This window comes from Rhinopithecus roxellana, chromosome 12 (genome assembly GCF_007565055.1).
Source record: "Rhinopithecus roxellana isolate Shanxi Qingling chromosome 12, ASM756505v1, whole genome shotgun sequence".
Taxonomy (NCBI): Eukaryota; Metazoa; Chordata; class Mammalia; order Primates; family Cercopithecidae; genus Rhinopithecus; species Rhinopithecus roxellana.
This window is the reverse complement of record NC_044560.1, coordinates 45,042,729-45,059,626: the sequence shown is the minus strand read 5'-3', so window position 1 is coordinate 45,059,626 and position 16,898 is coordinate 45,042,729. Positions and strand designations below refer to the sequence as shown.

General features: G+C 40.9%; 1 protein-coding gene across 1 annotated transcript in view; it reads left to right on the top strand.

The window, feature by feature from the left end:
• Positions 1-16,898, top strand: part of ROR1 (receptor tyrosine kinase like orphan receptor 1) — a 429,604-nt gene that overhangs the window by 52,985 nt on the left and 359,721 nt on the right. The gene's annotated exons all lie outside the window — the stretch shown is intronic.

Below are 16,898 nucleotides of genomic sequence, written 5' to 3'. Positions count from 1 at the left end.
CTATGCAGCCATAACAAGGAATGAGGTCATGTCCTTTGCAGGGACATGGATGGAGCTGGAAGCCATTATCCTTTTTTTCATATGACTGCTGGCTGCTTGTGTGTCTTTTGAGAAGTGTCTGTTCATGTCTTTGCCCACTTTTTAGTGGGGTTGGTTGTTTTTTTCTTGTAAATTTAAGTTATTTATAGATGTTGGATATTAGACCTTTGCTGGGTGCATAGTTTGCAAAAACTTTCTCCCATTCTGTAGGTAGTCTGTTTACTCTGTCAGTAGTTTCTTTTGCTGCACAGAAGCTCTTTAGTTTAATTAGACCCCATTTGTCAATTTTTGCTTTGTTGCAATTACTTTTGGTGTCTTTGTCATGAAACCTTTTCCTACAGGTGCTGTTTATTTACACTCCTGTCCCAATCTCACCCCACTCCCTTTCTTTTGCTGGTGGGAAGTCAGTAAAAACTGTGGGTGGGGTTCTGACGTAATCAATACAAAGGAGAAGATAAGAAATTGGAGGCGACTCAGGGGAGATGGCAATGCTGACAAGGGGTTGGATGGAATTTGTTCTGTAAACTGGAAGCATTCTACTTGGCCTCAACACTTGCCAAGGCATTGATGACGCACAATTTGGATGATTTAATCACTAGGAAACTATCTAGGTTTCTTGTTCTGAAGTATGAGAGGAGAGCCTATTAAAGGAAGACCAAGGCTGGATATTGCCATGAAAATAATACATTTTAATGTTTGGCTTCTGAGTGGGGAGCTGGTACCCTATTCACTGCAGGGAAATTTAAACTGGGTGAAACTGAACTGGTTTCCAATTCCTTGTGTTCTCCATTTCCAGCCAAGTTCCAGGTTTTCCTAGAGTACAGCCAGAAGCATCTGTACCCAGGGAACACAGAATAAAACTGTGGAAACCAAACTTGTAAATGTTTTTTTCATTAGCTTCGGGCTCGCAGCCACCAATAAACTGTAGGTTTTAAAAAATCTTGTATTATTTTGCGAGTTAAGAAAATGTGCATATTCTCCTTATTTATATGTTCAGGATTTTCTTAAAATGTTACACATCAAGCATTTATCTGCTAAGCCACCCCAAAGGTAACAGCATTCTAGTTTTTGTACAAAAGAGAAAAAAATTCCACTTAATAAACTTGCTGTAACTTGAGCCTGTTGGTGGTCTTGGAGGAAACCCAAATCCAGGTTTGGTTGATACTGTGTAAGTGAATGCAATTAGTAGTGGTTTTTCTAAAGTAGAAAGAGATGTAGAAAAATAATGCACAGCAAATTTAGGTCAGAGCTGGGAAGCTTATAAATCCTTATTTTTTTTCATTACTTTAAGTAATAGGGCTTTTGTCTTTATTATGTAATTTCCCTAGCAATAATACATTTTAAAACATTTTTCTGTTAGTTTCATACATTTGATCAGAAAGCCACAGTTCATAAACCCCTGTGATGTGGCAGCTGGCACTGTTTATATACAGAAGATGACTTCTTTTTCATCCCTGGGAGGCCAACACAAAAATTACTGATGGGGGCAACTTTCACTACCTGTTTTTCTATTTAGCAGAAGGTTTGCAAAGCAGTTTTCAGTTGATCAGCATCCTCCTGATAGGCTAAGAAGTGAACTGACCTTTACATGCATGGTGTATTTCAGAGCATGTGATTTGATTCCAGCATGTTTAAACCTAAGCAACTAGATTGTAAGGTCTGTAAAGACAGAGAATTTGTCTTTCTGGTTTTTTACTCTATTCCCCTGGCACATAGTAGGTGCTCAGGAAATATTAACTACCATTCTCCTCTCCAAGATGCGCTACTCCTCTCGAGCTGTACGGTCCTTGCTGCTCCTCCTTGAACTTGCCAGGCTACTCCTGCTTCAGCACTTTGGAGACCACAGACCAGCAGGGATCACTCCGTCTCCTCTTCTGGGTCTTTGTTCAGATTATACCATCTCAGTGAGGCCCTAACTATCTCCTTCCTGTCTTTATTTTTTTTATGTCATATCATTGCCATCTGATAAACTGATATATTGATGTACTGATATATTGACTTACTTATTTGGGAACGTGAGCACCACCAGGACAAGTGTTTCTGTCTGATTTGGTTATTGCTGTATACCCAGTGCCTAGAACATAGTTGCTATAATTTACTTGGATGAATTGAGTAAATGGATGTTCCACCAGGTACTGGCTGTGTGGTAATAGCTAATGCATTTGCTCTCTTGGATACTTTGTTTGAGTCCCCATTTGTTTCATATGGCATATGTGGGTCAGATGAGATGTTGCACATGAAAGCTCTTTTATGCTATGTGTTATGCAATGTATTCATTCATTTATTCATTTAATCAACCAGATGCAGTTCCTGCCTTCACAGAGCTTAATAATTGGACAAATAAGTAATTTCACCAAAGTGGGATAGCGGGTGATAGGGATAGTGTGATAGGGAATGTGCAGCCTGCTATGGGAGCACCCCCACGAGGGATTCCTAATTCAGGTGTGGGGACAGGACCCTGGAAGGCTTCCAGGAGGAAGGAGCATAGAAGCTGAGATCTGGAGATGGAATGGGCATTCAACAGGCAAAGGGAGTGTGATGTAATTGATGGCATGGAGAGTATTGCAGGTAGGAGGAATAATGTGCAGAGTCTGGAAGTGCAGAACCATAGAGTACTGGTGGAACTGAAAGTAATTCAGTCTTTCTGGAACATCCAGTGTGGGGGCAGATAAGTGGATAGGGACGTGGCTTGTGATATAGTCTGGGGACAGATCAAGGAGCACTTTGCAGGCCATGCTGGGGAGCTTGGACTTGATCCTAAGGACAGTGTGGAGCCATGGAAGTCTTCCAAGAAAGGAGTGACTTGGTCCGACTTTCATTTTCAACAGTCATTTAATGGAGTAAGACAGCTTATTTCCTCGCCAAGGAACTTGAACACAAGCTCCCAGGAAGGGAGGTTGTGAAAACAGTGAAAGGGCCTTCCAGAAAGTAAATCCTTAAGTTCCATGAAATCTGCTGAAATTCTGTTGAATCTGACTGGTGAGTATCATAGCAATGAGGCCAAAAAAAAAAAAATTTCATAAAAAGCTTAATTATCTTTGAGGCCATAGCTCATACTTAAGGGAAGGGACATGGTAATGCTACAGACATATATATTTGTGTTAACTTTTATGCCACTATGGGGCAGACAGTTAAAGCAGGGGTGGAGGAGTCAGAGCAGTTTTGAATCTGCTTTTAAGGCCCAGAAAGTGTCACAGTACCTCCTGTCCAGCACTGGTTGCCAAAGTAAAAGAAAGTGGCAACAATAGGGCATAAGGTGGTGGAGAAGAGGCTGGGTAGACCTTGGCTGTATTCTTGCTTTGCATCTTACTTATTGCCAGTGTTTTAATTCATTTTTACACTGCTATAAAGAACTACCTGAGACTGGGTAATTTATAAACAAAAGAGGTTTCATTGACCCAGAATTCTGCATGGCTGGGGGGGTCTCAGGAAACTTAAAATCATGGTAGAAGGTGAAGGGGAAGTGAGGCATGTCTTACATGGCAGAGCAGGAGAGAGAGTACTAAGAGAGAAGTGCCACTTTTAAACCATCAGATCTTGTTGGTTTAAAACAACCACTATCATGAGAACAGCATGGGGGAAACCACCCCATGATCCAATCACCTCCCACCAGGTCCCTCCCTTGACACGTGGGGATTACAATTTGAGATGAAATTTGGGTGGGGACACAGAGACACACCATATCATTTCACTCCTGACTCCTTTCAAAGCTCATGTCTTTTTCACATTTAAAAGCCAATCATGCCTTCCCAACAGTCCGCCAAAGTTTTAACTCATTCCAGCATTAACCCAAAAGTCCAAGTCCAAAGTCTCATCTGAGACAAGGCAAGTTCTTTCTGCCTATGAGCCTGTAAAATCAAAAGCAAGTTAATTACTTCCAAGACACAATGGGGGTACAGGAATTTGGTAAATGTTCCCATTCCAAATAGGAGAAATTGGTCAAAACAAAGGGGCTGCAGGCCCTGCGCCAAGTCCAAAACGCAGCCAGGCAGCCATTAAATCTTAAAGCTCCAAAATAATCTCTTTTGACTACATGTCTCATATCCAGGGCATGCTGATGCCAGAGGTGGTGGGCTCTCAAGGCCTTGGGAAGCTCTGCCCCTGTGGCTCCCCAACACACAGCTGCTTTCATGGGCTGGCATTGAGTGCCTGTACCTTTTCCAGGTACACAGGGCAAGCTGCCAGTGGATCTACCATTCTGGAATCTAGAGGCTGGTGGCCCTCTTCTCACAGCTCTACTAGGCAGTTCCCCAGTGGGGACTCTGTGTGGGGACTCCAACTCCATTTTTTCCCTCTGCCTGCCCTAGTAGAGGGTCTCCATGAGGGCTCCACTCCTGCAGCAGGCGTCTGCCTGGACATCCAGACATTTCCATGTATCCTCTGAAATCTAGGCAAAGGCTTCTGAAGTTCAACTCTTATCTTCTGTGCACTGGCAGGCCCAACACCAGGCGGAAGCTGCCAAGGCTTGGGGTTCCCATGCTCTGAAGCAATGCCTGAGCTGTACCTTGGCCCCTTTTAGCTATGGCTGGAACTGGAGTGACTGAGACTCAAGGTGCCATGTCCTAAGGCTGCACAGAACAGGGAGAGCGGGAGGGACCCCTGGCCCACAAAACCAGTTTTCCCTTCTAGGCCTCTGGGCCTGTGATGGGAGGGGTTTCCATGAAGATCTCTGAATTGCCCTGGAGACATTTTTCCCATTGTCTTGGGTATCAACATTCAGCTTCTCTTTACTCATGCAAATTTCTGCAGCTGGTAGCTCGAATTTCTCCCCAGAAAATGGGTTTTTCTTTTCTACAACATGGTCAGGATACAAATGTTCTAAACTTTTATGCTCTGCTTCCCTTTTAAACATAAATCCCAATTTCAGACCATCTCTCTGTGAATGCCTATGACTGTATGCTTTCAGAAAAAGGCAGGTCACATCTTGAATGCTTTGCTGCTTGGAAATTTCTTCTGCCAGATACCCAAACCATCTCTCTCAAGTTTAAAGTTACACAAATCTCTAGAGCAGGGGCAAAATGCCACCAGTCTCTTTGCCAAAGCATAGGAAGCGTGACCTTTGTTCCAGTTCACAGTAAGTTCCTCATTTCCATCTGAGACCACCTCATACTGGACTTCATCGTCCATATCACAATGAACATTTTGGTCAAAACCATTCAACAAATCTCTAGGAGGTTCCAAACTTTCCCACATCTTCCTGTCTTCTTCTGAGCCCTTCAAACTTTTTTATTCTCTGCCCGTCACCCAGTTCCTAAATCACTTCCACATTTTCAGGTATCTCTATAACAATGCTCCACTTCTCTCAGGACCAATTTTCTGTACTAGTCTATTTTCACACTGTTGTAAAGAACTGCCTGAGACTGGGTAATGTATAAGCAAAAGAGGTTTAATTGACTCACAGTTTCGCATGGGTGGGGAGGCCTCAGGAAACTTACAATTATGGCGAAAGGTAAAGGAGAAGCAATCTCCTCTCTTGACATGTGGGGATTACAATTCGAGATGAGATTTGGGTGGGGACACAGAGCCAAACCATATCAACCAGTGATGTGGCTTTAGGAATCATTTAGCTTCCCTGAGCCTCTGTTTCCTTTTCTGGAACATGGAATTAGTACTACCTATTTTTCAGTGTTGCTAGGATTCAATGAGATAAAAAATGCCTGCCTGCTTGCTTGCTTGCTTGCTTGCTTGCTTGCTTTCTTTCTTTCTTTCTTTCTTTCTTTCTTTCTTTCTTTCTTTCTTTCTTTCTTTCTTTCTTTCTTTCTCTCTCTCTCTCTTTCTTTCTTTCTTTCTCTCTCTTTCTTTTCTTTCTTTCTGATTGATCTAAGAGAATAGTTAGCACATGTGCATATTTATGCACTGATTTTTTTTTCTAGTCAGTGCTGCTATAACAGTTGTTTCGAAAACACACACATTTTTTTTCAAAGCTGATTGATATATTCAGAAAAATTTGAGAATAATGCAAATTTTATGTTTACTTACATAGTCAGTTGTATCCATGAAAAGCACTAGGTGGACTCAGAAGATGGTACTCAGCTAAAGTGAGCTGCATGGTAATATACAAACACACACACCTGAAACATCTACCAGCTCCCTCAGTTCACCAGGTGTGTGGAGTTACACTCGAGTTACACTCATCCACGTCTGCCATTACAACTTTCTGTCCATTTTCTGATAACCAGCCCCCCATCCACCACTTCACAATAACCCATACGCTGTAACCCTTACAATGCCCATTTCCACAAGAAAGTAGTAGTGTGTCCCAATCCTGTTTTCCCATAAACTCCACTCTTTTTACTGCATAATTTTGCATAGTATGGTGATTTCTCAGAACTCATATGTTGTGTTATAGCAGAACTGACTCTGTCTAACACAATTCCTGGCAGACAGCAGACACTCAGTAACAGGTAGCTGTTTTATTATTAATATTAATCCACTTAAGTACAATTTTGGGTTGGGGCAGGGATCACTAGTTACAATGTTGAGTTGCTTTGATTGTGAGTGTTAAGTGAAATGGACTGCCTGAGTGGAAAGGTTTCAGTGCTTTTATCTTTTCTAAGTGTGTGCTGGTCAGACCACCCTTGGGGTATGAACAGTGACAAACCAGGTATGTCCAGAAAAGAGCAAGCCAGAAAAGGAGAAGACATGAGAATGATCTTTAAATAGTTAGATGGCCATCTTGGAGAAGGATTGCTTTGTTTTGTTGGGCTTCAGGGTGACAAGGGGAAGCTCCCAGGGCCCAGGGTACTGGCGAGCTCAGGGACAGAGCCTCAGAATGATCCCTGGGGGTGATGTGTTCTCCAAGCTCTGACTGGCTGCTCTGGGAGGGGAGAGGACAGCGAGGAGTCAAACATGGGTTTGGAGGTTCTACCTATAAAGTTCCTTTTCTTTCTTTCTTTTTCTTTTTCCTTCGAGGTGGTGTGCAAGGACAGATTCTGCAGGGCTGATCAGAGTAAATTTCAGACAGAAACAACCCAAACTTTTTCCAGCAATATTTGGACTTCTGGTTGCCTTCCTTCCTTCCTTCCTTCCTTCCTTCCTTCCTTCCTTCCTTCCTTCCTTCCTTCCTTCCTTCCTTCCTTTCTTTCTTGAGTGATCTATCTAAGAGAATAGTTAGCACATGTGCATATTTACACACTGATTTTTTTTTCTAGTTATGTCCTTGAATGTTGCAAATATAAAGACTATGCTTTACAAATATTTATGGCTTCTGGCATGCTTAGGAATAGTGAAATTACATCAATGCTTTCCGTCCCAAGGGCTTTTATTTGACTTTTCTTCTTTTTTGGTTTTTTTGTTTTTTTCCAACTCAGGGAGAAAGCTCAGTTAGTTACTGACCTGGCATTGCTTTCTCTCTAACATCCTGTGTAGCTTTTGTCCTCTCCATCTAAGCAGGCTGTTAAGCTCTTGTAGTAAGAAAGATGTTACCCTGAGCTTAGACCCTCTTGGTGGAGCTGAGATGGAGAGGCCTCAGGAAGCATGGGGCATTTGAGCTGAGGGTTGGCAGGGTCTCCTTCAGATATTTAAAATGGGTTATTCTGAGCCTGCAAACTAGAGGGTCTAGTGTGGTGTCTCTAGAATAATTACTTTTGTACCCCTAGATGAATTAAAAAGTAATTATACTGAGTGTTTTATCCTGCCTGTATACAGATATATAAGATTCCATGTTTCTAGTTGGTGTTACTGTTAAGAACAGAATATGTTTCAAACATATTTGATTTTATTAAATTAGTTTACCCTGTAGATATAGGAGGGGTACTGCTGTTTACATGCTGAATCTTAACAAAACTATAAAATAGCGTTTTTTTTAAATGGCAGCTCTTCTGCTCTGATGCTTTGACAATGAATGTTATCTCTTTTTGTTTCTATGATGAGCACATGGGACTTAGCCTTACTCTTAAAATTGATTTTTCCAAAACCAAGAGTCATTAAATTTCTTCCTCTGAGACAAAGTATTCAGGCCTCCTCCTCTTCTAGCACTAGTCTAGAAAATGTGGTTAGTCTTTCCATGTGGGAGTTCTTGTGCTTTGTGCATTGGCTCCAAGATGGCAAGTGGACTCCTGTTCCAAGATCTAGGCCCAAGGCATTCCGATGGGCTCACCTGGACTTGTATATAATGACCAGAAGGAATTGGTCTGGACTGCCATTACCGCCAGCCACTACCTGGTCAGTTCTGCTTGGGAAATGGCTCTAATCAACATTCTTCAAGAGCTGCTGTTCATGGCTGCAGGTGGCAGGCCCATGGATCAATAATTGGCTGGGGTGGTTGGCCCCACTGGTCAGCTTCCCTCCTTGAACCCGATCTACCTGTTGCTGCCTCCTCCGTCCTCCCCTAAAGTCACACAGCTTCAAATAAGGTGGTCTCATCTATTTTGGTGCTTTCCCTTCTTTCTTAATCTCCCATAATGGAAAAAGCACAGGTTCCAGAAGCCTGGTTTTAAATTCCAGCTCTGTTATTTATCAGCTTTGTGATTTTGGACAAGTGACTTAATCTCTCTGAACCCTTGCTCACTCATTTTAAAAAGATGCCACTCATCCCTATCAGAGCTGTTGAGAAAACATCATGCAAACCATCTTGTACAATGCCAGGCACAGAGAAGGCCTTCTGAAACAGGAATCCACACACACCTTACCAATTACTTTTTGAGTAGGTCAATTGCTAGCATGTCTCCAGAACCAAAAGATTAGTTGATCCTCCTTTCTTTGTGCCAGGCTCTGCCCAGGCCCAGGGGCTACAGAGATGAGTAAGAGGAAGTCCCTACCTATAAAGGCACTCCCAGTTTTGCTCAAATCCATTTTCCAACAAATGTATTTTGATACCTACTATGTACAAAATTTATGTGCCTTTAGGGAGGATATTGAGATGATTCAGTCGCTCATTTATTCCTCGGTCATCTGTAGTGTGCCAGATATTCTTAGAAGCACTATGGGTAGAAACAACAGGCAAGACATTGTCTTTCCTTTTGAGAAGCTCATAGTGCAGTAAAATACTCTAAAGTATGGGAAAAGTAGATGGAAAGAGAATATGATTTCATTGTTAAAAGGCACTTGTGTTGTTGGACAATATAGGCTGCACACAGTAATGTGGATTTCATTTTTGCAAGTACTCAGATCTTGATAGAGCTTCATTGAGACCACCCTCTTCTTTTAAAGCTGAGGAAATGGAACTTGGGAGTGATTAATATGTCACACATTTAGGTAAAAGTAAAGCTGACACTAGCCCCACAGCAACTTTAATTTGTGTAGTGACTAAAGTGAAAACACTCTCTTCTTGATTCTGTTGTCTGCCAGCAGAGATTTTATAATTTGAAAACATTGTTCCTTAGGTGGCCCCAAGAGGTAGAATTTCAGATCTGCTGCTTGCTTTTTGTAAACTATTGCATTCCATCCTCCCAATAGTCCCACTGGGGTCAGGACCATTTTGAACTTAAAGAACTTGCTCAAGGTTACGCAACTTGATGTACAAAGTCAGGATTTGAATCCAGGTTTGCCTGATTCCAGAGTCCAAGCCCTAAGCCTCAACCCCATAGTCCATCCATGATTCACTCTCATTGTAGTATCTGATGGCTTTTGAGACTTTGTAGAAAAAAGCACATCTTATATCATTTTTAGGACCTGCTTATCTGAACCAGTGGGAAAACTACATTTATGAACCATAAATAGCATCTATAGATGTGGAATGCCAAGTGAGTTAGGATATATTAATAAATAGGAACAAAAAGTTATGACCAAAAGTTGTTTTCCTATAGCCAGTTTCTTAAGATTTCATAATTAGCAGGGGGGAATTCTGAATGGATGAGTATAAAAAGGCCTCTGCAGATAGCCCAAGAGACGATACTAAAGTCCAGAGGTTATAAACAGAAAGAGGAACACACACTGTAGATTTTTCTCTACTCCATGACATCTTTTTGCAGAAATTCTACACTTGGCACTAATCAGACCTAAAGTTAATTTCTTAAAATCACCAATGCCTTATTTAAAGAGGTTAACATTCTGCATGTAGCTGATCCACTACCAAACAAAAACACCCCTGGTTCTTTTGTGACCACTAATGCAATTGACTTTCTGTTTTTTAAAAAATGTCCCCTCCTATCCCTCCATCTTTGTCTCCCAATTAATTTGTGTTTATTTTGTAAAAAGCTTGTGGGCCTGTTGAGTTGATATCGCTAAAGGCTGACAACCACATAGAGGTACCTCTTACAGTGATGAAGTGTGTGTGCCTGTTTGAATTATCTGTTAACCAGCATCAAGACGTTGGTGCCCTGTCTTGGATGAATGGCAGGGGAGGCTGAGCTTAACTTGGCCAAAGCAGCAGGGGTCTAAGAGAATGTTTCTGTTCCCCATAAAGAAAGGTAGTCAATCATCTGTACTTTCCACTGAACTCCAGTTTCTATCCAGCTTTGAAAATTGTGCTTACCCTATAAGAGCCACATGACAAATGTTCAGTATGTCAGATTTGTTTTCATTTTATACTGTGTATGAATTTGACCTCCACAGTAGGGCTGCGTTAATTTCCCAAAGCTCTTCCAATAATTGTATTCTTTTTTAAAAAATATGCATACTCTTATTCTTTTTCGGATTGTGTTATGGCTGGTGTTTTGAAAGTGGTTAAAGCGTTACTGGTGGCATATGGAGCAATGTGTACATGATGCACATTTCCAGATGGAAACAGCCTCCAAAGTTCACTATGTAGTTTGTGTAGCTATTCTAGTCATTTCGTTGGACTGAACTCAGTACTTTCTGGCCAGTAGAGTAGGTTTTTTTCTCTGACAAAATTAAGTTTGGATAACCTTTTCTGAAAAGCAGTTTCAGTGTGTCATATTGACATTTATATTGATAATTAATTGTTTGTGGCTGCCAAAAGAAAGTGTGTATTTTTGCTTGAGGCCAGGAGTTCCAGACCAGCCTGGCCAACGTAGTGAGACCTTGTTTCTACAAAAAATACAAAAATTAGCTGGGCACAGTGGCGTGTGCCTGAAGTTCCAGCTACTTGGGAGGCTGGGGTGGGAGAATCAATTGAGTCCAGGAGGTCGAGGCTGCAGTGAACCGTGATCCTGCCACTGCACTTTAGCCTGGGTGACAGAAACGAGATTCTGTCTCTTAAAAATTAAGTATGCATGTAATTGTGTATGAGCTAAGTTACTCTTCCTGTCACATTTGTATGGTAGCTACAGTCAGGCACTGCATAATCATCTTTCTGTCAACGTTAGAACTGCATATAAGATGGTGGTCCAATAGGGTTATAATGGAGCTGAAAAACTCCTAGAGAGGCTGTAGTTGTTGTAATGTTGTAGTACAGTGCGTTACTCATGTGTTTGTGGTGATGCTGGTGTAAACAAACCTGCCCTGCCAGTCCTGTATAACTATAGCACTGCCAGTTATATACGTATACCTAATTGTATACTGATAATAGTATACTTGATACTTGATAATAGTAATAAACAACTATGTTACTGGTTTGTGTATTTACTATACTTTTTATTATTGTTATTTGAGAGTGTACTGCTTTTGCTTCTAAAATAAAACATTACCTGTAAAACAGCCTCAGGCAAGTCCTTCAGGAGGTATTTCAGAAGAAGGCGTTGTTATTGCCCCTTGAAGAGCTTCTAGGGGACAATACGTGGAGGTAGAAGACAGTGATATTGATGATCCTGACCCTGTTGTAGGCCTAGGCTGATGTGGTGTATTTTTAACTTAAAAATGTTTAAATAGAAAAAAGCTTATGAAATAAGGATATGAAGAAAATATTTTTGTGCAGCTGTACAATGTGTTTATGTTTTAAGCTAAGCATTACAAAAGAGTCTAAAGTTAAAAAATAAAAACTTTATAAAGTAAAAAAGTTACAGTAAGCTAAGTCTAATTTATTACTGAAGAAGCAAAAATACTTTATAAATTTAGTGTGGCCTAGGTGTCCAGTGTTTATAAAGTCTACAGTAGTGTATAGTAATGTCCTATGCTTTCACTTTTACTCACACCGATTCACCCAGAGCAACTTCTAATTCCTGTAAGCTCCATTCATGGTAAGTGCTCTCTACAGGTGTAACATTTTTAATCTTTTATACTGTATTTTTACTGCATCTTTTATATGTTTAGGTATGTTTAGCTATACAGATACCATTGTGTGACAGTCGCCTACAGTGTTCAGTGTGGTAACGTGCTGTACAGGTTTGTAACCTAGGAGTGATAGGCCATATCGTAAAGCCTAGGGGTGGAGTAGGCTGTACCATCTAAGTTTGTGTAAGTACGCTCTATGATGTTCACATGACAGCAAGCATATCAACTAAGGACGCTTTTCTCAGAACATATCTCTGTTGTTAAGCGATGCATGGCTGTAATTCATGCATTAATTGGTTACCTGTACCCTCTATTTAGGGCTTAAAAAGTCAGATCTATCCATCTAAGATGCTTTTAAGTAACATTTACCTTAAAGAAATAGATGGTTCATTGGTTTAAAGAAAGAGACAGCTGAATTGGACGGGGAAGCCAGGTTTTGACTGTATTTCTAAGAGGAGCTATTCTGTAATGTTTTGGTAAAAGAATGTCTGTCTCCATATCTATCTATCTATCTATCTATCTATCTATCTATCTATCTATCTATCTATCTAGTTTGGCATCTATTCACTAATCTGTCTGTAATACAAATATTCTGAATACTTAAAAAGTATAAGAAGGCTCTGTAGTGCAATGGATAGCACACTGAACTTTTTTGTTTTTATATTGATTTACTGCAATTAAAAAATAATATATGTATCAAAGAAAATTCAGAAAATAAAGAAACATTGAGAAGGTGAAAGACTATTAAATCTCCCCAGGCTCAAATTATTAACACAAAAAATCACTTTTAATATTTTGGTACATTTCCATCAGGCTTTTTTGCCCTATGCATACATTTTCATCCATAAATGTAATCATCTTGTCGATGCTATTTTGTAGCAAGTTTTTTTTTTCACTTAATATATAATACTATTTTTTCAAGTCTTTATAGCTATTGTTTTTCTTTTTTTTCTTAAGATTGGGTCTTTCTATGTTGCCCAGGCTGTACTTGAACTCCTGGGCTCAGGTGATCCTCCTGCCTCAGCCTCCTGAGAAGCTGGGACTTCAGGCGCATGCAACCTTGCTTGGCGAAATGTTATCTTTAGTGTTTTGTGTGATATAACACTGAGTGAGCACAGCCTACATGGTTTATTTAGCCATTACTCAGTGGTTGGATATTTAGGGTATTTCATCATTATTGTCTTTGAAAATTAAATAAAACAAAATTTGATGAAAGTCCAAGGTGGCCCAACACAGTGGTTGAATATATCCCATCAGTCTGTTACATTATTCACGTGTAAGGGAAAAACAACCCCCTAAAACTCTGCATCTGAGAGGAGTATATATTAAATTAAGCTTAAGGAAGTGCTTAAGTAGAAAATGAGAGTTGGTAAATGGAGTCATTTTATTTCATAAAGGTGCCTCAGAGCTTTAAGCCCAAACCCCTACACTTTGAGTCACTTTGGATTTTGTGCATCCGTCCACGATGCACCGTGATTTTGTCTTACACAGTGTTCAGTGAGACACATTAAATCTTCCTTCCTTCACAGTTGTCAGAATCTGTGAAATAGGACCCGAGCAAACCTAGAAAAGTCTCTCTGCTTGTCTGTTTAGATTTTTTTTTTTTTTTTTTTTTGAGATGGAGTTTGCCTCTTGTCACCCGGGTTGGAGGGCAATGGTGTGATCTCAGCTCACTGCAACCTCTGCCTCCCAGGTTTGAGCGATTCTCCTGCCTCAGCCTCCCCAGTAGCTGGGACTGCAGGTGCAGGCCACCATGCCTGGCTAATTTTTTTGTATTTTTAGTAGAGACGGGGTTTCACCATGTTGACCAGGCTGGTCTCGAACTCTTGACCTCAGGTGATCCACCCACCTTGGCCTCCCAAAGTGTTGGGATTACAGGTGTGAGCCTCTGCACCTGGCCCTGTTTAGATATTTTAAAACAATCTTTCAATTCTGAGTAGAATAGTATTTGTATAATAGTTTTGAGTTGAAGGCAAATACTTTCAAAGAGTTCAGTTCTTTTCTTTTCAAAATGTAAGTTATAAAAATGCATGATTCTCCCTGAGGAGCCAGCTAGGCATCAGACTCTGGAGCCAGACAGCCTGGGTTTATTTCCTGCTCCACCACTTTCTGCTGGGTGAACCTGGGTAAGTTACCTGACTTGCCTGGGTGTCAATTTTCTCATCTAGAAAATGGGAATAATACTATTCACTCATAGGTTTGTTGGGCTGGTTTAAATAAGTTAAAACACAGTGGTAACTACTGCTGTTCTCAACAGGTTCCTAAGGGTCTGCGTTTCTAGTGCTTTAGCACTTCAATGGCATTTATAATGTTCTGCACTATCCTTCACTGAGTGGTTTTTCTATGAGTAGTTCTTTGAGTATTTCTTCCCCAGTCAGTTTATAATGATGGTAATCATACTGCCCACCACTTTTGATGGAGTATTATAATACGCACTCTACATGTATTACAAAATGTAAGTCTCATTGCCTTTTATGAGGTATGCGTTTTCACTATTTTCTTTTTACAAGTTTAGTAACTAAAGGTTGTAGAGGTTAAGTAACTTGCTCAAGGTCATAAAATTGCTAAATCTGGAACTTGGAACTAAATTCTGGTCTGGTGTATGTGCCACCACCCTACTTTTGTAATTTCCTTTAAGGAAGGGACTTTTATGCTTTTTAGATCCCTTACAGATTTCAGCACAGTTCCATGAACATAGTAGATCCTCAGTAAGGTTTTTTTTTTTTTTTTTTTTTTTAATTTGAGATGAAGTCTTGCTCTGTCGCCAGGCTGGAGTGTAGTGGCACAATCTCGACTCACTGCAACCTCTGCCTCCCGGGTTCAAGCAATTCTCCTGCCTCAACCTCCCGAGTAGCTGGGACTACAGGTGCGTGCCACCATGCCCGACTAATTTTTGTGTTTTTGGTATAGATGGAGTTTTACCATGTTGGCCAGGATGGTCTTGATCACTTGACCTCATGATCCGCTAGCCTCAGCCTCCCAAAGTGCTGGGATTACAGACATGAGCACTGCGCCCAGCCAGTTTTTTGTGTTTTTAAATGAATGGAGGTAGAAGTGATCCTGTGGATAGTAGAATTTTTTTCTCCAGTAAGATAACCAACAATACTGCTTTTTAATCAATGAAATTATGAGTCTTAGAATTTTGTTCTGCTTCCATATTACATCTATGAGATGATGAATTTGTAATTATTTGTGTATGAAACTGGTTGTAATTCATGTGAAAAAGATGTACAGACCCTGTATTTGAGACTCTGATTTGAGAAAACCTGAATTAGCATTACTTCGATAACCGCTGAAGCAATTATAATTTAAATAAAGGATACAACTAATTCTGGATCTGTTTTTAGCTATTTCATTGACACACTTTTATTGAGCATATACATTGTGCAAAGCTCTCTGCAGGGGACTAAGGATTTGAGGATGAATATGATGGTTTCTATATGTAAGAGGATTTTATCCAATATCATGGGTTTAGCTACACCCTGATGCTAATGACCCCCATATATCTTTAACCCCAGCCCTTACCCTTTTGTCTTCATTATTCAGCTCTGTGTTGGATACTTCCACATGGATGTCTCATAGATCTCCAGACTGAATTATTATCTCATCCCCAGCACACACTATGCCTCATTACATATTAAATTCTTGTACCTGTTCTATATTCCACCTCTGTTGGTGACACCACTGTCTAAAGTAACCATTCAAACCGCTGTCCAAACTTCAACCTTCAAACAAACAAAAAAGCCACAAGTAATCTTTGATTCCATTCTCTCCCTAGCATTCTACATTTGGCCATTCACCAATCCTGCTGATTTTTTCCCGCTAAATATCATCAAGAACTGTGAAGGATTTGAGACTTTATCTTACTTGCAAATGAACTTGCCTGCCTCAGTTACATGGATGCTGGCAAAAGACTAAGGATTCCTGGGTTAAAGACAAAGAACGTTATTAGTCATAGCAATAGCAATAGCCAGAGTGTTTCTCCAAGACCCAACTCCCATAGGATGTCATGAAGACGGCCAGGTGACATCCATACATGCAGTGCATTGTGTTACAGGAGAGGAATTCTGAACTTAAGGAAACCAAATCTTTTATATTGGGTTACAAAGATCCTTCACCTTTGCTCCAGAGGGAGATCATTTCTTCCAAGGCTGTTCTCCATATTAACATCTTTGAAAAGTTAGTCTGGAAATAAGGGCAGCCTGTGCTTTGCTCACAAGATATGCAGAAACTGAAGGGACTCATGGAGAATGTCTCCCAACAAATACTTCTTGCATCTGTTCCCTCTGCTCCTTCTTCTTTTTTTTTTTTTTTAATCAAAGGTCCCTTACTGGTCGTGCTTCCGTGAGTAGCAGTGACCAGGGGAAAAGGGAGGGGAACCAGCCGTCACAGGGAGGCGTCATCTCCACAACATTCCATTTATACACAGAACTAAACAGACAAACACAGGGTCACTACTGCGGTTAGAAGTTGGCAGCAGAGGAAAGGGGAGGAACAGATGGGGAGTGGGGGTGTTGTTAAAAAAAATACAGGCCACCCCCACAACTGGGGTGCCTGGGGGGAATTTGGTTTGCTTCCACCCAAGAGGAATCAGAAGATCAAAAGCAGTTTGGGAAGACTAGAACCATCAGGGATGGAGGGAGGAGGAAAATCCGGGGGTAGGGGGGTCTGTTTGGCAACTGGGGTGAAGGGATTGCACTCCCTCTGCTGGGATCCTCCCCAGCGCTTCAGGTCTGAGAGGAAGGGAAGAGCCTGCAACCCCCAATGGCAGATGTGGGCCTGCCAGATGCTCCAGGCAGGGGACCAGA